Source organism: Bos indicus, chromosome 14 (genome assembly GCF_029378745.1).
Source record: "Bos indicus isolate NIAB-ARS_2022 breed Sahiwal x Tharparkar chromosome 14, NIAB-ARS_B.indTharparkar_mat_pri_1.0, whole genome shotgun sequence".
Classification (NCBI taxonomy): Eukaryota; Metazoa; Chordata; class Mammalia; order Artiodactyla; family Bovidae; genus Bos; species Bos indicus.
The window spans coordinates 57127611-57152091 of record NC_091773.1 but is presented as its reverse complement, the minus strand read 5'-3'; the positions used below and the strand labels follow the sequence as shown (position 1 = coordinate 57152091).

The following is a 24481-nucleotide window of genomic DNA, read 5'->3' as shown; positions in this document are numbered from 1 at the left end:
TGGTGCTGATATGGGAGAATTAACCTTTCATGCCTCTTTCCATTTGATCCTACCTGTTGACATTTGTATGCCAAAAAAAGAATATGTCAGTGGCATGAGAAAGAGAAGATATGAAGTTCCAAAGTGCTTGTCTGCCAAATAGACAGGTTTAACTGAGGAAGGTGACTGGGAAAAGTGTGAAGATCATGCCAGACATTGGGATATATGTTTAGAAACAGGAAAAAAACTGACTAGCAGAGAAGGCTGATGGGAAGAAAACCTCTGGGACGTAAGCAGACGATGGCAGGTGACAAAGTGGGCCACAAAGAGGTGAACAGGGGAGGACAATTTGCAGAGATGCATGCAGTACTCAGCATGAAAACTGGGCAGTCAGTTTAAGAGACATCAGCCTTGACCAGTCAAAAGCACATTTTTATTTGGCTGTTCATGTCTTGTTGTCTGAGTGAGAATGTCCTTGATCATGTGGGAAAGTAGGGAAGGTCAACACACAAAACAACTGTGGAGGCTTACAGACAGAATGAAGGTGACAGAAAAAAATTATGATACTGTGGGGCTACATAGCAAAATGTTTACTCTAGTGTTGAATATCTGTTTTGAACAAAAGAGGTAGGGAGGAAATGTTACTAAATATACTTGTATACAATGATGGGTGCTTACATCTTGCTCATTTATATTTTAGGCTTCGGTAACTACATTTCTTTGTTTTTGTTGTAAGACTGTTTTCTCCAATAGGCTATAAGTCCCAGAGGACAGGGATCACATCTATTTTATTCACTATTCAGTAACAAGCACACTACTTGTCTGTCATACAGAAGGCAGTGATTATATATTTTATCAAATAAAGAAATTAATATATGAATGGCAAAACTCAGCTTACATGGATGCTTATTGGTGTGTGGCTATAAAACTTAAAAAAGTATAACCAATATTGTAAAGTAATTAGCCTCTAATTAAAATAAATAAATTTAATTTTTAAAAAAAGTATAACCACTCAAAACTAGACTTTTTGGTTTCTATGTTGACAAAATATCAGTATATTTGAAACATATAAATGAGCATATTTTTTTGCTTAACTAAATATCATTTTCTGGGCATCATATTAAAGAAGTAGGACTTATAATACCTTTAGCCTTTTCTGGCTCTGGAGGAGTAAGAACCACCACAAATAGAGACCTATTTTGGTTTGGGACTTTTGCTTTTTTAATTTTTGGAATGTATAGGAACCAGTAAAAATAGAAAATATTTAAAAGATGGAGAATTTAGTTTTAGGATCAAACAATAGATTTAGTCTTTTCTCCATTTGGTTATCAATCTCTGTGCTCAAATTAAGATAACATTTGAATCTATTTGTCAGCTCTATCTGTCTACACTTATTTTTGAAAAGTAGATAGCACTTGAGTAAAACAATGACTCAATGTAAATGTAGACAATACTATATTTTAAGGAGGCAGTGGTATATATGTGTGTGTGTATGCATATTACACACACATATATATACACACACATATATATATGTGTGTGTATGTATATTACACACACACACACAAATATAGTTTCCAGATCGGAGGAAATCTCAGTACATGTAATCTCTAACTTCTTTTCCTAGAAGAGAATCTAAGTAAAACCTCTTTTGTGGTGTTTTAGGAAAAAGCATGCTCCTGTTCATCAATGATACTGGTAACGTCTCAGGAGAAACACGTATCTGTGCATAAAGGTCTCTGAGTTCACAGGTTCTGCTGAACCCTTTCTCTCTTATTGGCAATTCATCTAGTCCCTACTGAAAGAGGGAGATTTTGTGGGAGAACATCAATCTTCAAACCCAACAATAATAGGATATCAATAGTAGGAATAAACATAATTATATTCCCACATGGAGCAGGTAAAAAAAAAAAAAAAAAACCAGAGAAACGGGATAACCATGTAGACATCAGCAACTTCACAGTTTCTTTTTGGCAGTTTTCTATTGAAACCCTATTATATCTTGAAGAGTCTCATCAAAGTCAAGATTACTTTGGATGAATTATTACCTTCTGTGGTAGAAACAAATAAGAGAGAAGCTGCAGGAAAATATTTTCCTTCCTAAAGAAGCATGCCTTTGAGAATAATAACCAATTTAGGAATTAGAGCTTATAATTTAGAAGACATCTATTTTATTAGATAAAAGTACCTGCTCGAATGGAATCCCAGAAGAGCTATTTAAAATCCTAAAAGATGATGGCTATCAAAGTGCTGTGCTCATTATGTCAGCAAATTTGGAAAACCCAGCAGTGGTCACAGGACTGTAAAAGGTCAATCCTCATCCTCATTTCCAAGAAGGGCAGTACTAAAGAATTTTCAAAACACTCGACAGTTTCACTCATAACCCGCGCTAGTAAGATTATGCTCAAAATCCTGCATGTTACACTTCAGCATTACCAGAATCGAGAACTTTCAAATATACAAGCTGGGTTTAGAAAAGGCAAAGGAAAAAGAGATCAAATCACCAACATTTGCTGGATGACAGGGAAAGCAAGGGAATTCCAGAAAAACCCTCTGCTTCACTGACTATGCTAAAGCCTTTGACTATGTGGATCATAACAAGCTCTTAAAGAGATGTGAACTCTTAAAGAGATGTGTACACCAGACCATCTTATCTGTCTTCTGAGAAATCTGTATGTGGGTCAAGAAGCAACACTTAGAACCTTATATGGAACAACTGATTGGTTCAGGATTGAGAAACTAGTACGACAGGATGTTTATCATTACCTTGTTTATTTAACTTATACGCAGAGCACATCATGAGAAATGCTAGGTTGGATGAGTTACAAGCTAGAATCAAGATTTCTGGAAGAAACATCAACAACCTCAGATACACAGATGATAGTACTCTAACGGCAGAAAGCAAAGAGGAACTACAGAACCTCTTGAGGAAGGAGAAAGAGAAGAATGCAAAAGCTAGGTTAACACTAAATATTAAAAAAAACCTAAGATCATGGAATCCTGTTCAATTACTTCATGGCAAATAGAGGGAGAAAAGGTGGAAGCCGTGACATATTTCCTTTTCTTGGGCTCCAAATGCAGCCATGCAATTAGAAGACGATTGTTTCTTGGAAGGAAAGCTATGACAAACCTAGACAGTGTGTTAAAAAGCAAAGATATCACTTTGTCGACAAAGGTCCATACAATCAAGGCTATGGTCTTTCCAGGAGTCATGTACGGTTCTGAGAGCTGGACCATAAAGAATGCAGAGCATCACAGAATTGATGCTTTCAAACCATGATGCTGGAGAAGACTTTTGAGAGTCCATTGGACAGCAAGGAGGTCAAATCAGTCAATGTTAAAGGAAATCAACCCTGAATACTCATTAGAAGGACTGAAGCTGAAGCTCCAATATTTTGGTTACCTGATACGAACAGCTGACTCACTGGAAAAGACACTGATGCTGGGAAAAACTGAAGACAGAAGAAGAAGATGGCAACAGAGGATGAGATGGTTGGATGGCATCACCAGTATAATGGACATGAACTTGGACAAACTCCAGGAGATGGTGGGGGGCAGGGAGGCCTGGCATGCTGCAGTCCATGGGGTCACAAGAGTTAGACACGTCTTGGCAACTCAACAACAACCTGATAGAAACTGATCTTCATTTATCCTTGGGTTTGCTTTTTTCCCCTAAGAGACCATACAAATATTTAAATATGTAGATTAGAGAAGCAGCAAAACAGAAAAAAAAGTTATCAAGATTGGGTGTGTGCTATAACATCTATTTGTAAATTCTCCAGAAATACATAAATATGAGATTGTGTGTGTATTAGATACTCAATCATGTCTGGCTCTTTGCAACCCCATGGATTATAGCCTGCCAGGCTCCTCTGTCCACGGAATACTCCACGCAAGAACACTGGGGTGGGTAGCCATTCTTTTCTCCAGGGGATCTTCCTGACCCAGGGATCAAACCCAGGACTCTTGAATTGTAGGCAGATTCTTTACTGTCTGAACTGTCAGGAAAGCCCCAAATATGAGATTAACCTCAGTCAAGTAAGTGTTAATGTTATTCTGTTCTATTACCTAAAATTATAGGAAGCTTAAATCAAAGGCAAATATATATTTGCCAACATTCACTGGATCATAGAATAAGCAAGGGAATTTCAGAATACCATCTACTTCTGCTTCATTGACTATGCTGAAACCTTTGATTGTGTGGATCATACCAAACTGTGCAAAATTCTTAAAGAGATGTGAATACCTGACTATCTTACCTGCCTCCTGAGAAACCTATTTTCAGGTCAAGAAGTAACAGTTAGAACTGGACATGGAACAATGGACTGGTTCCAATTGGAAAAGGAGTATGACAAGGCTGTAGATTGTCACCCTGCTTATGTAACTTATATGCAGAGTATACCACGCAAAATACTGAGCTAGAGGAATCACAAGCTGGAATCAAGATTGCAGGGAGAATATCAGCAGCCTCAGATATGCAGATGATAGCCCTCTAATGGCAGAAAGTGAAGAGTAACCAAAGAGCCTCTTGGTAAGGGTGAAAGAGGAGAGTAAAAAAGCTGGCTTAAAAATCAACATTCAAAAAAACTAAGATCATGGCATCTGGTCCCATCACTTCATGGTAGATAGATGGGGAAAAAATGGAAACAGTGGTAGATTTTATTTTCTTGGACTTTAAAATCACTGTGGATGATGACTGCAGCCATGAAATTTAAAGACACTTGCTCCTTGGAAGGAAAGCTATGACAAACCTAGACAGCATAATAAAACCAGAGATATCATCACTTTGCCGAAAAAGGTCAGTATAGTCAAGGCTATGGTTTTTTGGTTTTCCAGCAGTCATGTACTGATGTGAGAGTTGGATCATAAAGAAGACTGAGCACTGAAGAACTGATGCATTTGAATTATGGGGCTCGAGAAGATTCTTGAAAAAGTTGGCTTAAAACTCAACATTCAGAAACCTAAGATCATGGCACCTGGTCCCATCACTTAATGGTACACAGATGGGGAAACAGTGGAAACAGTGACAGAATTTCTTTTGGGGGGCTCCAAAATCACTACAGATGGTGACTGCAGCCATGAAATTAAAAGATGTTTGCTCCTTGGAAGAAAAGTTATTAACAACCTAGATAGCATATTAAAAACCATAAACATTACTTTGACAATAAAGGTCCATATAGTCAAAGCTATGGTTTTTCCAGTAGTCATGTATGGATATGAGAGTTGGACTATAAAGAAAGCTGAGCCGGGGAAGGCGCCAAGATGGCGGAGGAGTAGGACGGGGAAAACACTTTCTCCCCCACAACTTCATCAAAAGAGCATTTAAACGTCGAGTAAATTCCACAAGACGGCTTCTGAATGCCGGCAGAGGACATCAGGCACCCAGAAAAGCAACCCAACTCCTCGAAAGGAGGTAGGAAAAAATATTAAAGACAATAAAAGAGACAAAAGAGGGAGGGACGGAGTTCCGTCCCGGGAAGGGAGTATTAAAAAGAGAGAAGTTTCCAAACACCAGGAAACCTTCTCACTGCCGAATCCGTGCCGAGCTTTGGAAGCACAGAGGACAACATAACAGGGAGAAAAAATAAATAAACAATTAAAACTCGCAGATTGCGAGCCCTACGGTAACTCCTCCAGCGGAGAAGCAGCGCAGACGCCTGCATCCGCCATTAGCAAGCGGGGGCTGGGCAGGGAGGCGCGGCGCGGGCTGCATCGCTGAGAGTAAGAATCTGGCCTGAATACCCTGAGCACTATCTGAGCGAAATAATTTGGGCTAGCAAACCAGACTGTGGGATATCTACCATGCGAAAAGCCAGCCCTAACCTAAGACACCGCCAGCCCGCGCACGGAACAAAGGACTAAACAGAGGTAGCCGGCTGCAAACCTTCCCCCTCCGGTGACAGGCAGCCAGAGCCGGAAGGGGGCAATTGCAGCCCCAGAGAGACATTATCTATAAAACTGGCTTCTTTGCTAACTAAAACTTATTGGGGGTCTGGACGGTCAACATCTGCCTGAGAAGGTGTGCCGGTTTTACACCCAGATAACCAAGTGGCGGGGAGGCGATAAGTCACAGCATTGGCGCTCGCCAAACACCTCATCACCTGAGCTGCTCGGACCTGGGAAGAGCACAAAACGCAGCCCCAACTGAGTCTGCGCCTCTGAGGACTACCCGAGTGTCTGAAACTGAGCGGCCTGGACCTGGGAGGTGCATGCAACCCAGGGCCAGCCTCGGATTGTTCCCGGCGGAACAACCTAGAGCCTGAGCAGTGTGGGCAGGGAGGCTACACGCGCCGTGAGCGGGGGCAGACCCAGTGTGGTTGAGGCACTGCGAGCGCACGCCAGTGTCATTTGTTTGCAGCATCCCTCCCTCCCTCCCCATAGCGCGACTGAACAAAGAGAAGAAATACAGCTCCACCCACCAGAACACCGAAACAAGCTTCCCTAACCAGGAAACCTTGACAAGCCACCTCTACACACCCACACACAGCGAGGACATGCCACAATAAAGAGAACTCCACAAACTGCCAGAATACAGAAAGGACTCCCAAACTCAGCAATTTAAACAAGATGAAGAGACAGAGGAATACCCAGCAGATAAAGGAACAAGATAAATGCCCACCAAACCAAACAAAAGAGGAAGAGATAGGGAATCTACCTGATAAAGAATTCCAAATAATGATAGTGAAATTGATCCAAAATCTTGAAATTAAAATGGAATCACAGATAAATAGCCTGGAGACAAGGATTGAGAAGATGCAAGAAAGGTTTAACAAGGACCTAGAAGAAATAAAAAAGAGTCAATATATAATGAATAATGCAATAAATGAAATTAAAAACACTCTGGAGGCAACAAATAGTAGAATAACAGAGGCAGAAGATAGGATTAGTGAATTAGAAGATAGAATGGTAGAAATAAATGAACCAGAGAGGATAAAAGAAAAATGAATTAAAAGAAATGAGGACAATCTCAGAGACCTCCAGGACAATATTAAACGCTACAACATTCGAATCATAAGGGTTCCAGAAGAAGAAGACAAAAAGAAAGACCATGAGAAAATACTTGAGGAGATAATAGTTGAAAACTTCCCTAAAATGGGGAAGGAAATAATCACCCAAGTCCAAGAAACCCAGAGAGTCCCAAACAGGATAAACCCAAGGAGAAACACCCCAAGACACATATTAATCAAATTAACAAAGATCAAACACAAAGAACAAATATTAAAAGCAGCAAGGGAAAAACAACAAATAACACACAAGGGAATTCCCATAAGGATAACAGCTGATCTTTCAATAGATACTCTTCAAGCCAGGAGGGAATGGCAAGACATACTTAAAATGATGAAAGAAGATAACCTACAGTCCAGATTATTGTATCCAGCAAGGATCTCATTCAAGTATGAAGGAGAAATCAAAAGCTTTTCAGACAAGCAAAAGCTGAGAGAATTCTGCACCACCAAACCAGCTCTCCAACAAATACTAAAGGATATTCTCTAGACAAGAAACACAAAAATGGTGTATAAACTCGAACCCAAAACAATAAAGTAAATGGCAACGGGATCATACTTATTAGTAATTACCTTAAACGTAAATGGGTTGAATGCCCCAACCAAAAGACAAAGACTGGCTGAATGGATACAAAAACAAGACCCCTACATATGTTGTCTACAAGAGACCCACCTCAAAACAGGGGACACATACAGACTGAAAGTGAAGGGCTGGAAAAGATTTTCCATGCAAATTGGGACCAAAAGAAAGCAGGAGTCACAATACTCGTATCAGATAAATTAGACTTTAAAACAAAGGCTGTGAAAAGAGACAAAGAAGGTCACTACATAATGATCAAAGGATCAATCCAAGAAGAAGATATAACAATTATAAATATATATCCACCCAACATGGGAGCACCGCAGTATGTAAGACAAATCCTAACAAGTATGAAAGGAGAAATTAACAATAACACAATAATAGTGGGAGACTTTAATACCCCACTCACACTTATGGATAGATCAACTAAACAGAAAATTAACAAGGAAAAAAAAAAAAAAAAACATGTATGTATAAAGTTCACTAAAGCAAAGCACAGTAAAATGAGGTATGGCAATAAAAGGCGTTAAATTTATCAAATAAAAAAAAAAATAAAGTGCTGAAAAATTAAAGCTGTCAATTCTGTAATAGATATTCATTGAAAGTATCTTTTGAAATGGGGGTGAAAACACCTTCAGAGAAATGAAAGCTAAGGAAGCATGCACGAGCTATAAAAAATGATAAAGTCCTTTATGAATGATGATAATATCAAAACAAAACTTGGAAATACAGGAAGGAGTAAAGAGCACTACAAACAGTCAATACATGGATAAACATTAGAAACTATAAAAAAAAAGAAAAGAAAAAGGTAGTGGTTAATATTAAAAGGCATCATACTTTAAGTGTTTGCTTTCCAACCCTCAAAATGAAATTCTCATTGTCTAAGTTATCTAACATCTGTAACTCATGCCAAATGTTAAGTAAGTAGCATGTGATTCTTCTCTGTAACTACAGAGCAGCAATATCATCATTAGTAATAATTTGTATTACCTTTCTTTCAATGATGCCCAAATTATTTGGGTTTGCTTCAATATAGTTTAATTACTGCTATAAGAAAACTAATGAAAAGGGATGTTATTTCTGGAAAGAACTTTTTAAAGGTATTCCTTGCTTTGTACTTGAGTTTCCTTTGTTGAAACAGAATTAAAGAGACTCAAAAAAAAAAAAAAAAAAAGCTGAGCCCTGAAGAATTGATGCTTTTGAACTGTAGTGCTGGAAAAGACTTCAGAGAGTCCCTTGGACTGCAAGGAGATCCAACCAGTCCATCCTAAAGGAAAGCAGTCCTGAATATTCATTGGAAGGACCGATGCTAAAGCTGAAACTCCAGTACTTTGGCCACCTGATGTGAAGAGCTGACCCATTTGAAAAGATCCTGATGCTGGGAAAGATTGAAGGTTGGGGAGAAGGGGATGACAGAGGATGAGATGGTTGGATGGCATTATGGACTCAATGGACATGAGTTTGAGTAAGCTCCAGGAGTTGGTGATGGACAGGGAGGCCTGGCATGCTGCAGTCCATGGGGTTGCAAAGAGTCAGACACGACTGAACCACTGAACTGAACTGAACTGAGAAGACTCTTGAGAGTTCCTTGGACTGAAAGGAGATCAAACCAATCAGTCCTAAAGGAAATCCACCCTAAATATTCATTGGAAGGACTGATGTTGAAGCTGAAGCTCCAATACTTTGGCCACGTGATGTGAAGAGCAGACTCAATGGAAAAGACCCTGATTCTGGAAAAGACTGAAGGCAAGAGGAGAAAGGGACGACAGGGGATGAGGTGGCTGGATGGAATCACTGATTCAATGGACATGAGTTTGAGCAAACATTGAGAGATAGTGAAGGACAGGAAAGCCTGGTATGCTGCAGTCCATGGGGCTGCAGAGTCAGACATACCTGAGTGACTGAACAACAACTGACTGTCTTTCACTATGGCACCCAGGTGCGATCTATGGAAAGGGACAATTTCTATGGGTAGGTGTCAGCATCTACTCCCAACAGGAAGGGAACAGAAAATGAATTATTATTCCCAAAGTCATTTATGGAGAAAATGCAGCTCCTAAGATAGGACATTGGAATTGGGAAAGCAGAGACAAAGCAAGGCATTACAGAACTTGGAGGAGGCTAGACTACTTGAAGGGGTTTACCCTGACTGAGTAGCATCCTTCACTCCTCTTGGTTTTGTGTTAGAAGAAAGGTTTTGTTCTTAGAGGCCAAAGCAGATGCACACAATCCCAGACCACTCTTTACATGACTTGATGAAAGTAGACTAGGGCTTAAGATGCTTAGCTCCTATATCAGACTACCAGAATTTGGGTTCCAGACCCATAAATTAATAGTTTGATGATGTGACCAGGTAACTTAACATTTCTAAGCTTTACCTAAAAATAAAAATCCACTTGCCACATATTTTAAGTGTTTAAGATGATTGCCATGTGTCTAAATATCAAAAATATTAGCTATTATTATGATAAATACTGATACTATGTGAATGAGTATGTATGTGTGTTGTCAGTCTCTGTGTTCTTCACACTCCGGCAGTAAATGAAAAGGTATTATATGTGAGAATTTTTTAAAATACAGTTTATTCTTTAGAGCAGTTTTAAGCTCACAGCAAACTGAGAGAAAAGTACAGAAAGTTGCCATATATTCCGCCCTGCAACACACACACTCTCTCACATTATCAACATCCCCTACCAGAGTGGTACAATTGCCAAAATTGGTGAATCCATACTGGTGGTGGTGGTTTAGTTGCTAAGTCATGTCCGACTCTTGTGACCCCATGGACTGTAGCCTGCTAGGCTGCTCTATCTATGGGAATTCTCCAGGCAAGAATACTGGAGTGGACTGCCATTTCCTTCTCCAGGAATCCATACTGACACATCACTTATCACCCAAAGGACACAGTTTCAATCAGGGTTCATTTTTGGTGTTGTACATTCCATGGGTGTTTATGTAAATGATTATTTCCAAAAATGCTGAGGAATAGTCCTTTACCAGTACATTTAAATAATTCAGTGACTACTAATAAAACACATCTTATTTCAGTTGACTGGGATATAACAAAATAGCACTAAAATATATAGCTTTCACTGCAAAGATTTTACTATTTTAGTGAAATAATAAGTTATATTATAATATAAAATTCTTAACCAAGTGCTTTTCTGAGTTAGAAACATTGCTATGGGGGAGGAGACAAGGAGACAAAAATAACTTAGATGTATATTCTACTCACTAAGCTTTCTATTCTATTGAGCTTCAAGTTTAATAAAATACATAAGAATTACATCTAAATAATCACAATCAAAAGATGAAAGTGACAAAATGATGTGATAAAGAATTGTTGGAACATAAAAAATTGCTGGAACTTACAAAGTGGAGAGATTTATCCTGAGTAATCCGATGTTGCTTAATGAGAGAGTTTATTAACAAGTTATGAACAAAGGTGGAAACTTTATTCAGGGGAAGAGAGAGATAAACTAAGTTACAGCATCAAGGAATCGTGGGAAAAGGTCTTTTCATCATTCAACCTATTCAGCATAAATTTACCCTGTGCCAATGGCAACCCACTCCAGTATTCGTGCCTGGAGAACTCTATGGACAGAAGAACCTGGTGGGCTCCAGTCCATGGGGTCACCAAGAGTCAGACATGACTGAGCAACTAATACACACAACCAGGAGCCAGCTACTGTTGCTGGTGCCTGAGATACGGCAGTAAAGAAAAGAGGCAAAAATCCTGTCCTTGAGGAACTTACTGTCTGTCTATTGCAGGTAAGCAAACTTTCAGTTTGATAGAAACAAAGGAGCCAATCAATTAATCAGTAAAACAAAAAAAGTTGGGGAGACAGAAAAATGTTTGGATAGGTGCTGAACAGGGCCAGGTCACTGACAGTTCTCTGATGGTCAAACCAGAAAAATCAGACTTTTGTTGTTTAGACAAAGGTAAGTCATTAAAGTTTTTTGTGCAGCAAAATATTCTAATCAGATCTGTATTTGAGGAAGATTAACTAGGTAGCCAACTAGCAAGATGAAAGACAAGAAAAGACAAGGGGTAGACATTAGAGCAGTTCAGTAAAGTAAAAATATGGATAAACAGGCCAAGAGAAAAAGAAGTCAGAGACTTGAAGAGGACATAAAAGGAGTCGCTATGCTATGCAATGCTAAGTCACTTCAGTTGTGTCCTACTCTGTGCGACCCCAGAGATGGCAGCCCACCAGGCTCCCCCGTCCCTGGGATTCTCCAAGCAAGAACACTGGAGTGGGTTGCCATTTCCTTCTCCAGTGCATGAAAGTGAAAAGTGAAAGTGAAGTCGCTCAGTCGTGTCCGACTCTTAGCGACCCCATGGACTGCAGCCCACCAGGCTCCTCCGTCCATGGGATTTTCCAGGCAAGAGTACTGGAGTGGGGTGCCATTGCCTTCTCCAAAAGGAGTCTCTAGATGTAATATTAAGCCTTAAGGACACAGAAAGTTTGCATCTTCCAAACGAAAGGCAATGCCTGGCCAGCACCTCATCATGTGGTTCTTCACAGATGAGATTAAATTTGCAGGGTTCACCTTTTCTTCTAGCAGATTATCTTCAAAGTGGTCAATTAACTCAATCTTTACCCCTTTACAAATATTTCCTTATTTTGATGAAAGCAATGACTACTGAGGTAGAAATATTCCAGTTAATCAGAAGGGACCTCCCATCATTAAATGTCCATGTTCTGAAAGGAAGGAACATCAAGGAATTGGGAAAAAGGGACCTCAATGTTTAATTCTATTGTCTTCCTTGCTACTCATCTGTCTAGCAATTACAAAGAGAGCAATTACGATGACATGAATGAAAAACAAGAGAAAAATGTGTAAGCCAATCTACAATTTTTCCAAAACGAGTTTCATGCTTATTTTCCCAGTCTTTAGACCCCCACTGTTAACTTCGGCTTTTATTTTTCCATTATTCTTAGAAGCACTAGGGTACAAAGGCAGTCTGTAGTCAACTTGCAACAAGGGAAGTAAAGAGTTGTCTATTAAATTTGCAGCTCCAATCTTCAGGAACTATCATGTTGCATGGGTACTGAGTCCCTCAGTCGTGTCCAACTCTTTGCGACTCCATGGACTGTAGCCCACCAGGCTCCATCATCCATGGAATTTTCCAGGCAAGAATACTGGAGTGGGTTCCCATTTTCTTCTCCAGGGGATCTTCCTGACCCAGGGATCAAACCTAGGTCACCTGCGGCTCCTGAATTGTCAGGTGGATTCTTTACCACTGAGCCACCAGAGAAGCCTTGCAGGAATTATGATTTCATATATTAGCAACAAAATGGATTACAAGAGTGATAGAAAAATATAATTATCTCAAGTTACTAAAACAAAATACACGTTATCAGTACTCACAAGAAGCTTTTTGAGACACAAGGAAACTGGAAAATAGGAAAACACACACACAGAGTATGCACATACATCACACACATAAGCACATACATAAACATGCATATATACATACACAATATATTCTCCACTGAGGAATACTGAGAAATAAAGAACTTAATTGGTACCTATGTACATTTTCACACCCTGCTAATCATACACACTTTTTTTTCTTCCTTTGGCATTCTTCCATTTTAAGAATAAAGAAATATAAAGTATAGGATCTCAAATCATGTGATCCTGGGAGCAAATTCAACTGCACCACTTATGTTCTATTTCCTTAAGCATTTTACTCAAACCTTATGAGCCTCAATTTTCTCATCTGTAAATAGGAGTAATAATGCCTACCTCTAGGTTCTAATGTAGTAATATATTCAATGAGATTATAGAGATAAATGCTTACGGTGTTGGGTAATTAAGAAATAATAAATGTCATTTATCGTTGCCTATTTTTTTTATCATTGTCATTATTATTAAACCTCATAGATGAAGGAAACCACATTAGTAAAAGACAATTCCCTGGGCAGGCAATGCAGTTGAAATCCCAGCATGTGCCAGCAGGTCTTGAAAGTGCAAACTCACTTAAAACCCAGGCATTCTGGGTCAGCCACTATCACCTCCAAGAGTGAGATACTTGCAACTCCAAAACTTAAAATAGCTCTGAAGTGTTGGCAAAGATATCCTGTTGTGAAGGTACAATAAGTGCCCTTTGTGAATTTCACTCCCCAAGTGTTAACTGACATATCGCATGCAACACTTGACAGTCTCTTTCAAAAACAGTTTAAAAGAAAGTGCCTGAAATACGGAGAATTTGGCTGCTCATTACAGACATCACTTTGGCAAACATCATGTTGAGGCATCAAAGCTTTTCAAACACTGGAGGACCTAACTCAGACTCAGATAAGCAAAGCTGATAAACAAATTGTCCCTGATTTCAGGGTGTATCTGTTTAATATAATTGTTCTTACCAGCTGAAACTACAGGCTATGTATCACTTAAACAGTCCAAACAGAAAACTAATTTTTGAAAAATTTCTATGCAATTTCTTCTATTCTTTTCTGAAGTAGCAAGTGTGAGGATGGCAAGTCTTTACTTGCAGATCCTAACCCTTCCCTCATGTGAAACCCTCTTTCACTGCGTTCAACCTTTCTGAAGTATCCCTTAACTTCCCAGGCTATTAAGAAGTCATATTAGTACTGTAAAGAGACAGGGCTCTCAATACTTTCTGGAACTCTCAAAGCTGTTTATACTACTAAAATGAAAATGAATTTTTAAAAGAAATTTAGAACTCTGTGAGAAATGTGCTACAGTTACTTGTACACACTGCAATTTTGGATACATTCAGTTCATTTCAGTTCAGTCGCTCAGTTGTGTCTGATCCTTTGCAACCCCATGAACTGCAGCACACCAGGCATCCCTGTCCATCACCAACTCCCGGAGTCTACCCAAACCCATGTCCCTTGAGTCAGTGATGCCATCCAACCATCTCATCCTCTGTCGTCCCCTTCTCCTCCTGCCCTCAATATTTCCCAGCATCAGGGTCTTTTCAAATGAGTCAGCTCTTCACATCAGGTGGCCAAAGTATTGGAGTTCCAGCTTCAACATCAGTCCTTCCAATGAACACCCAGGACTGATCTTTAGGATGGACTGGTTGGCTCTCTTTGCAGTCCAAGGGACTCTCAAGAGTCTTCTCCAACACCACAGTTCATTAGTTGTGATATATTTGTATTTCAGATATAAACAGCTGTAGAATATGAGTCATTTTATAAGCTGGTTTCTTGTACCTTCCCTTTTATAAGAACCTAATGTTATATCTATCAATATCACAAATGTTGTGCTAGGACATAGATAGGTGTATAGGCTTACAATCAAAAGTATTTATTTATAGTTTTTTTTTTAGAACTAGTTTCAAGAAGTCCTTTCCTCCTTTACAACTAACTCAGTTACTTTTAGTTTGCAAATTTCTTGAGCACATTAATTCAGCAAATGTTTTATGAGCATTGGCTATGTACCAGCAGCACTGTGCTGGGCCATGGGACAAAACCATGATAAAGTATAAATTGATTGTTTCATGTAGTATTACAGATGCTATCATAAAGATCAACTAAAGTGGAGGTGGAATTAAGTGTCCAGATTCTAGTTCCAACTCATGGGAGAAGTTAGTTTCCCCACCACCACCAAGCAATTCTCACAACACCAACTGCATGCCTTGCAGTTCAACTCAATTCTGACATTAGGCAACCTAAGATAGTTCAGCTTCCACAGGTTAAGGGTTGAGTCTGATGGGGTTCAAAATGAGCCACCCCCTTCAAATGTGCCACTTTTGCCTAAAGATTATTTTGAATCAAAAGTAACTGAGACTCTGTGAGTTCAAGAGAAAATTGTGCCCTTCCCTTAACCACCTGGGGCTTCCCTTATAGCTCAGTTGGTAAAGAATCTGCCTGCAATGCAGGAGACCCCAGTTCAATTCCTGGGTTGGGAAGATCCTCTGGAGAAGGGATAGGCTACGCACTCCAGTATTCTTGGGCTTCCCTTGTGGCTCAGCTGGTAAAGAATCCACCTGCAATGCGGGAGACCTGGGTTCAATCCTTGGATTGGGAAGATCCCCTGGAGAAGGGAAAGGCTACCCACTCCAGTATTCTGACCTGGAGAATACCATGGACTATAGTCCATGGGGTCCCAAAGAGTCGGAGCGACTTTCACTTCACTTAACTACCTAGAAGAATTTAACTGAGCATCTTTCCCAGAAAAAGTTATTACCAGAGATAAGTTGTATCTGAGTGGCCCATCTATATGGCAGGGCAAATATCTAATTACCCAATATTTGCTCTTCCTCCCATAGTCCTAGAATTATCCTTCAGTCCTTGGATGTCCAAGGTCCCTACCCCATTCCTTAGCTCGAAATGACTTATATCTTTCTGTCTTTGAACCTTTCCTGTATGTGGGGTTCCAGTATACATAAAATTAAATCATCTCTTGTTAATTTGTGTTAATTCTTATAACAGTCAGAAGAATCTAGAAAGTTAAAGGCAATGTTTTTCCCTCCCCCACAAATCCTGTAAGACTGCCCTCTCACACACATAATTTGAGATGCAAGAGGCAAGCCCAGGTTGCTACCTGTACTTCTGACCAATGGCTATAAATTAGAGGTTCCAAGACCCTTTTTCTCAGGTTTGATTAATTTGCTACAGCAGTTCACAGAACTCAGGAAACTCACTAGATTACCAGTTTATTATGAAAGGTTGTAACTCAGAAACAATCAAATGGGAGAGAGGCATGGGGCTATGCCTGGGGAAAGAACACAGAACTTCCATGCTCTCTTGGAGCTTGCCACTCACTCTTCCCAAATCTACACCTGTGCACCAAGTTGGAAAAAACCCTGTCCTTCTGTGTTTTTAGGGAAGCATTATTGATTAAATCATTGGCCACCAACAACTGAATTCAATCTCTAATCTCTCTCACCTACTGAAAGTGTTGTGTTTTGGGAGCAGGAGGCGGTGAATGGTGGCGGGGGATGGGGGAGGGGTAATGAAAGTTCCAACTCTCTATTAGGTTGGTGAAAAAGTAACTGTGATTTTAGATCATGAATTTTCATTATATAATACATGATTGGCATGTTTGGATCGCCTGGCAACCAGTGTCCCTTCCTTACAATGCCTACAGGCTTTCCAAAGTCATCTCATTAACATAACAAAAACATCTTATGGCTCTTGGCACAGGAAATTCCAGTTGAGCTATTTCAAGTCCTGAAAGATAATGCTGTGAAAGTGCTGCACTCAATATACCAGCAAATTTGGAAAACTTAGCAGTGGCCACAGGACTAGAAAAGGTCAGTTTTCATTCCAATCCCAAAGAAACGCAATGCCAAAGAATGCTCAAACTACCGCACAATTGCACTCATCTCACACGCTAGTAAAGTAATGCTCAAAATTCTCCAAGCCAGGCTTCAGCAATAAGTGAACTGTGAACTTCCAGATGTTCAAGCTGGATTTAGAAAAGGCAGAGGAACCGGAGAACAAATTACCAACATCTGCTGGATCATCAAAAAAGCAAGAGAGTTCCAGAAAAACATCTACTTCTGCTCTACTGACTATGCCAAAGCCTTTGACTGTGCAGATCACAGCAAACTGCAGAAAATTCTTAAAGAGATGGGAATACCAGACCATCTGACCTGCCTTCTGAGAAATCTGTATGCAGGTCAGGAAGCAACAGTTAGAACTGGACATGGAAAACAGACTGGTTCCAAATTGGGAAAAGAGTACGCCAAAGCTGTATATTGTCACTTAGCTTATTTAACTTATATTATGCAGAGTACATCATTCAAAATGTTGGAATGGATGAAGCACAACCTGGAATCAAGATTGCCAGGAGAAATATCAGTAACCTCAGACATGCAGATGACACCATCCTTATGGCAAAAGAAGAAGAACTAAAGTGATTCTTGATGAAAGTGAAAGAGGAGAATGAAAAATTTGGCTTAAAACTTAACATTCAGAAAACTAAGATCATAGCATCTGGTCCCATTACTTCATGGCAAACAGATGGGGAAACAGTGGAAACAGTGAGAGATATTTCTTTTGGTCTCCAAAATCACTGCAGATGGTGATTGCAGCCATGAAATTAAAAGACACTTGTTCCTTGGAAGAAAAGCTATGACCAACCTGTGTGTGTGTTAGTCGCTTACTTGTGTCCAACTCTTTGCAACCCCATAGACTGTAGCCCGCCAGGCTCCTCTGTCTATGACCAACCTAGACAGCATATTAAAAAGCAGAGACATTACTTTGCCAACAAAGGTTCTAGTAGTCAAAGCTATGGTTTTTCCAGTAGTCATGTATGGATGTGAGAGTTGGACTATAAAGAAAGCTGAGTGCCAAAGAATTGATACTTTTCAACTGTGGTGTTGGAGAAGACTCTTGAGAGTCCCTGGGAATGCAAGGAGATCCAACTGGTCCATCCTAAAGGAAATCAGTCCTGAATACTTACTGGAGGGACTCATGCTGAAGCTGAAACTCTAATACTTTGGCCACCTGATGTGAAGAACTGACTCATTGGAAAAGATCCTGATACTGGAAAAGATCGAAGGCAGGAGGAGAAGGGGACAAAAGAGGATGAGATGGTTGGATGGCATCACCAACTCGATGACATGAGTCTGAGCAAGCTCCAAGAGCTGGTGACCGACAGGGAAGCCTGGTGTGCTGCAATCCATGGGGTCACAAAGAGTCGGACATGACTCAGCAGCTGAACTGAACAGGAAATTGCAAGGGTTTTAGGAGCTGTGAGCCAGAAGCCAAGTTCAAAGACCAAATGTATATGAAAAATACATCTTGGTCATCTGAATAACCAAACATATATCTTGTATAAGCCACAATATTGTAGGAAGCATAAACAGAGTGCTTATTTTGAGATAGTAAGACATCGGGAAAGCTTCCTTCAGTAACGAAACCTGAGCAGAATGTAAGTATTGATTAACATGGTTACTGTATGTGTAGAATTGGGGTTAAGGCAGGTAAGAGATGACTGAGAGAGAACAGGGAAGAAGGTACCACCTAAGGCAGAGAAAAGCAAGGCCAGAAGACAGAGAAAGCAAAGATTATACAAGCTCACTCCGAGCGATTAGCTCTGAGCAGAGCATAGAACACAGTGTTCAGATTTAAGGAAGGAGATTTGAACAAGATTTGATTTTAAAGGTGCTTAGAGACAAGGTTGAGGACTTTGGATTTTATCCTAATTGCAGTGGGAAGCTATATTATTTTCATATTGCTGCTCTAACAAATTATCTCAAACTCAGTAGCCTAAATTTAAGATAACTTAGTGCCCTAAAGGGCTGCCCTGGTGGCTCAGACTATAAAGTATATGCTTGCAAAGCAGGGGACCAGGGTTCGATCCCTGGGTCTAGAAGATCCCCTAGAGAAGGGAATGGCAACCCACTCCAGTATTCTTGCCTGGAGAATTCCATGGACAGAGGAGCCTGGTGGGGTACAGTCCATGGGGTCACAAAGAGTCAGACACAACTGAGCAATTTTCACTTTCACCTTAGTGGCTGAAAACACCACAGATTTATTATCTTACAGTTCTTGAGTTCAGAAGTCCAAAACTGGTTATCCGTGCTGCCTTCCTTCTGGAAACTCTAGGAGAGAATCCATTATCTTTTCTTTTCCAAGTTCCAGAGGGTGTCCACATTCACATTTCTAAGCACATCTATCCCTTACAAAAATTCCAATACTACAATGTCATATCTCCCACTTTCACATTTATAAAATGATTACATTGGGCCCACCAGGATAATTTACCCATCTCAAGATACTCAATTTAATCACATCTGTGAAATTCCTTTTGCCATGTGTAAGGTAACATTAGTCACAGGATCTGGGGACTAGGATGTGGAGATTTGAGGAGAGAAATTATTCTACCTACCACGGAAGCTATTTCAGGTTTTAAGACAGGAACTGAAAGATCTGAGTTAATATAAAATTAACTGAGAATCAATGTTATAATTCATGAGTTTCTGTATTTAAGTAATAGTAGGTAATCATGTTAAAAATCTTTTTTTTTTTTAGGTATCTGCTTTACAGCCAGTATTTCTCCTTTCTTTTCTCTATTGATCGATGAATGTGTATGTATAATTATAGGGACAATAATAAGCACACAAAGAGTATGTGGGGAGGAGGGCTCCTATACCTAAAAAAATCACTCATGTTCAATAAATACATTTGGATTCTTAGCCTGAATGCATAAGCACATGAGAAGTCAAAGGCAGCCCATGCTGCAAAGATAGGCAGATCTGGATAGATGCGTGTTTCTTGGACAAGCTGCTCGAGCTTTTTGTGACAGGTTCCTCACCTATTAAATAGGCACAATACCTGCCCAGTAGTTTTGTTGTAAAGATTAAATAGTATTAAATTGGCAATAATATTTTTTCTTTTTTTAAATTTATTTATTTTTAGGTGGAGGATAATTGCTTTGCAATATTGTGTTGGTTTCTGACATACATCAACGTGAATCAGCCGTAAGTGTACACATCCCTTCCCTCTTAAACCTCCCTCCCACCTTCCACACCTCTCTAGGTTGTCACAGAGCACCAGGCTATAGCACAGGCAACTATATCACAAGCAACCTGTGCTATATAGCAACTTCCCATTAGCTATCTATTTTACACATGGTAATATATACATTCCAATGCTACTCTCTCAATTTGTCCCAGTTTCTCCTTCCCCCACTGTGTACAAAAGTCTGTTCTCTATGTCTAAGTCTCTATTCCTGACCTGCAAATAGGTCCATCAATACCATTTTCAAATGTATGGGCTAATACATATTTGATGTTCTCTTTCTGACTTACTTCACTCATATAATGGACTCTAGGTTCATTCACCTCACTAAAATTGACTCATCATGTTTTACGGCCAAGTAATATTCCATTGTATATATACCACAACTTCTTTATCCATTCATCTACTGAAGGACATCTAGGTATCTTGCATGTCCTGGATACTGTAAATAGTGCTGCAATGAACATTTGGACAATTACATGTGTCTTTTGCAATTATGATTTTCTCATAGTATATGCCAGTAGTGGAATTGCTGAGTCATATGTTAGTTTTATTTCTAGTTTTTTAAGTAATCTCCATACTGTTGTCCACAGTGGCTATATCAGTTTACAGGCCCACCAAGAGTGCATTTCCACATCCTTTCTATCATTTATAGTTTGTAGATTTTTTGATGATGGCCATTCTGACAGGTGTGAGGTGATACCTCATTATAGTTTTGATTTCAGTTCAGTTCAGTCGCTCAGACATGTCTGACTCTTTGCGACCCCATGGACTGCAGCATGCCAGGCCTCTCTGTCCATCACCAATTCCCAGAGTTTACTCTAACTTATGTCCATTGAGTCGGTGATGCCGTCCAACCATCTCATCCTCTGTTGTCCCCTTCTCCTCCTGCCTTTGATCTTTACCAGCATCAGGGTCTTTTCAAATTTGTCAGTTCTTTGCATCAGGTAGCCAGAGTATTGGCATTTCAGCCAATGTTGAGCACTTTTTCATGTGTTTATTAGCCACCTGCATTTCTTTTTTGGAGAAATGTCAATTTAGGTCTTCTGTAAAATTGGCAGTAATATTTTGACCTTCACAGCATTAGGCTTTTATAATGGGGAAGGTATCACATACCTATGCACATGTTCTGTGGTACCTTCTCAAATACAGAAATTAGACAAGAATAATATAAGCCAGATATTGTAGGGTGCAAAAAAAAATACTAGTTATAATTCCTCACACTTAGTCTAACATAACAAAACAGTATTTTTAAAAAACAATAGTCAATATAAGCATTATTGTAATTATTCAATTGTTCAAATACAAAAATAAAGAGTTGTGAAATATGTTCATTAGGGATATTTTACACAGCTCTTTCAAATTAACATCTTTTTAGGAGCCATTGCTGGCCTGGAGCTTCCCAGTGCATTTCTTCAGGCCCAAGCTGGCAGCTGTATTCTTTTTCTTTATTATCATTCCTAACAGCTGCTAAAGAACGGAAACTGGTAACATTCATGCTCCCTGGGTTCCAAAGTCATTTCCAATCTTTTTTTCTTTCTCCAAACTTTAGTCATCCCAAGGGTGTGAGTGCAAAAGATATTCAGAAATCTGAAAGAGGCTTAAAATCACATTTTCTTTAAAACACTAAAATGGTCCTCAGGCCACTTTACCATTCTGTCCATTAGAAGATGTGTATATAAGCTAATGCTAGGATAAGGAAAGGAAGGCCCAAATTAATGAAATGCGTTTGTGGATGCTCATCACAGCCAATATCCGGACACATATAAATGAAGTTCCCTTTAGATGACAGACATTATATAATGGAAAACACAGTAGGTATGAAGTCAAAAAGCCTTCATTTTAATCCAGCAGCTGGAAGGGTATTTACAAATCATTTATTTTAATTCCCTCACATTGTTGATTCATTTCACTCAGAAAATATTTACTCAGGCCCTATGATGTTTTGGGCACTGTGCTAGGCACTGGAGAGAAAATGAGCCAAAATGACAATGGACAAAGTCCTTGGTCATCCTGAGTTTAAGTAAATATTCTTACATAACTTCTTTTTAACACTGAATTTTTTACATTAACTCTTTAATACATTTAAATGAATCCTGCTGAATAAGAGGAAAGAGCCAAATACTGTAGTACTCAATGAATAATCTATTAATTACTGAGTGATTCTTAAACCCTTTAAAAAATCATTGCTTATTCTGTTTTAGCCCTTCCTAGTGCTGTACTATGCCTGTTGAGTCTAGAACCATAACATGCTATTATAAATGTCTCAAGTTTTAACAAATTTTTAATTGATAAAATTAAATCTGTTTTTTTGCTCTTTTTCCTGGGTTTAATTAGCAAATAGAAGATACACTGGTCTTTGTAAAGATTTTCAGAGGGTAATGTTGGTTACATGTAATTTTTATTTAAATGCTAATCTTAGAATCAAATGGCCAGTGATTCTTATAATTGGTTGTTTCTTACATATAAGAGCTATTGATCATTGTTTCTGGAGAAATGATTGACTTTAAGTACAACACAGGTTTGTAACTAGACAAGCCTGGAATATCTGTATTGCCAGAAAGTAAGAAAATGGCTTAAAAAAATTGATGGATGTGTTATAAGGACATAGGTATCAGACTGAAGAGGGTCTACTGGCCAAATCTGAGACAATCTGAGCATCAATATTAAGTTCAGCAATCAATTATAAATCATTTAAAAATAGGAATCTGTAAATCCATACCAATAATAATCAGATAAATAATTAAATGAAGGAGAAAAATGGGCTCTGCTTATAGAAGAATGACAAATGCTGACTGAAGACTAGGGAGGGGGCAGTAAAGGTTGAAAAAAAATTATTTTGCAAATATCTCAGTAAAGATTGAACCAGGAAAGAACAGTTAGTGAAGGCAAAATCCAGGAGAATATTTTGCTGAGAATAAAGATATTTACATGGTCTTAAAATGTGTTCCTGTAGCCTGCTTATTTGTTATAATGGGGTAAATATTTATTTCAAAATAGAGAAATTATCTCCACAAGTGATAAAAATTTGTATTACCAATAGGGGCAGATGTACATAGGGTGCTTCCAGATGTAATAGCCCGTAAAAGACAACATCGCCTAATGACATCTTCTGATTGTGCTGTGCACAGCACTTTCAGAAAACTAACATCATGGCACCTGGTCCCATTACTTCATGGCAAATAGATGGGGAAACAGTGGAAATAGTGACAGACTTTATTTCTGGGGGCTCCAAAACCACTGCAGATGGTCACTGAAGCCATGAAATTAAAAGACGCTTATCCTTGGAAGAAAAGTTATGACCAATATAGACAGCAAATTAAAAAGCAGAGACATTACTTTGTCAACAAAGGTCCATCTAGTCAAAGACAATTGGAGAAGGAAATGGTAACCCACTCCAGTGTTCTTGCCTGGAGAATCCTAGGGACAGGGGAGCCTGGTGGGCCGTCGTCTATGGGGTCACACAGAATCGGACACGACTGAAGCGACTTAGCAGTAGCAGCAGTCAAAGACATGGTTTTTCCAGTAGTAGTCATGTATGGATTGGAGAGTTGGACTATAAAGGAAGCTGAGCGCCAAAGAATTGATGCTTTTGAACTGTGGTGTTGGAGAAGACTCTTGAGAGTCCCTTGGACTGCAAGGAGATCCAACCAGTCCATCCTAAACGAGATCAGTTCTGATTATTCATTGGAAGGACTGATGCTAAAGCTGAAACTTCAATACTCTGGCCACCTGATGTGAAGAGCTGATTCATTTGAAAAGATGCTGATTCTGGGAAAGATTGAAGGCAGGAGGAGAAGGGGATGACAGAGGATGAGATGGTTGGATGGCATCACCGAGTCAATGGACATGAGTTTGAGTATGCTCTGGGAGTTGGTGATGGACAGGGAGGCCTGGCATGATGCAGTCCATGGGGTCACAAACAGTCAGACACAACTGAGTGAATGAACTGACTGACTGATGTTAATTTTACTCAATTGATAACTGCACTGGGGTTATATATGAGAATATTATTCTTCTTGAGAAATACACACAAAATTATTTAGGGTAAAGGGTCTAAGACAAATGGACGTTAAATGACTCAGGTGTATTTGATGATGCAGAAGAAAGAAAGATGGACAGAGATAGATGAGACAGGTACACAGCTTATAGATTAATAGAACATGATAAAGAGAATAATATAAAATATTAGCATTATACATATATGAGAAAGTGTATATAAATATTCTTTGTACTTACTTCTGTAATTTTTGTAAGTCTGAAAGTATTCCAAATAAAAAAAATTAATAAAAAATAAATGTAAAATAGTGAAACAGTGGGAGATAATTAGTCAAAAGCCTTTTCTCTGAACCATCCTATCAAAGTAGACTTTCCTATTATTCTTTGTTGCTTCATCCAGATAATGCCTTTTGTAGCAGTCAAATGATTTGAATTATTTGTTTGCTTATTATTTCCTGATTATCTCC

At 39.1% G+C, this 24481-nt stretch overlaps 1 protein-coding gene across 1 annotated transcript in view; it reads right to left on the bottom strand.

The window, feature by feature from the left end:
* The window catches only part of ANGPT1 (angiopoietin 1), a 472143-nt gene that overhangs the window by 422473 nt on the left and 25189 nt on the right, over positions 1-24481 (bottom strand). The window lies entirely within an intron of this gene.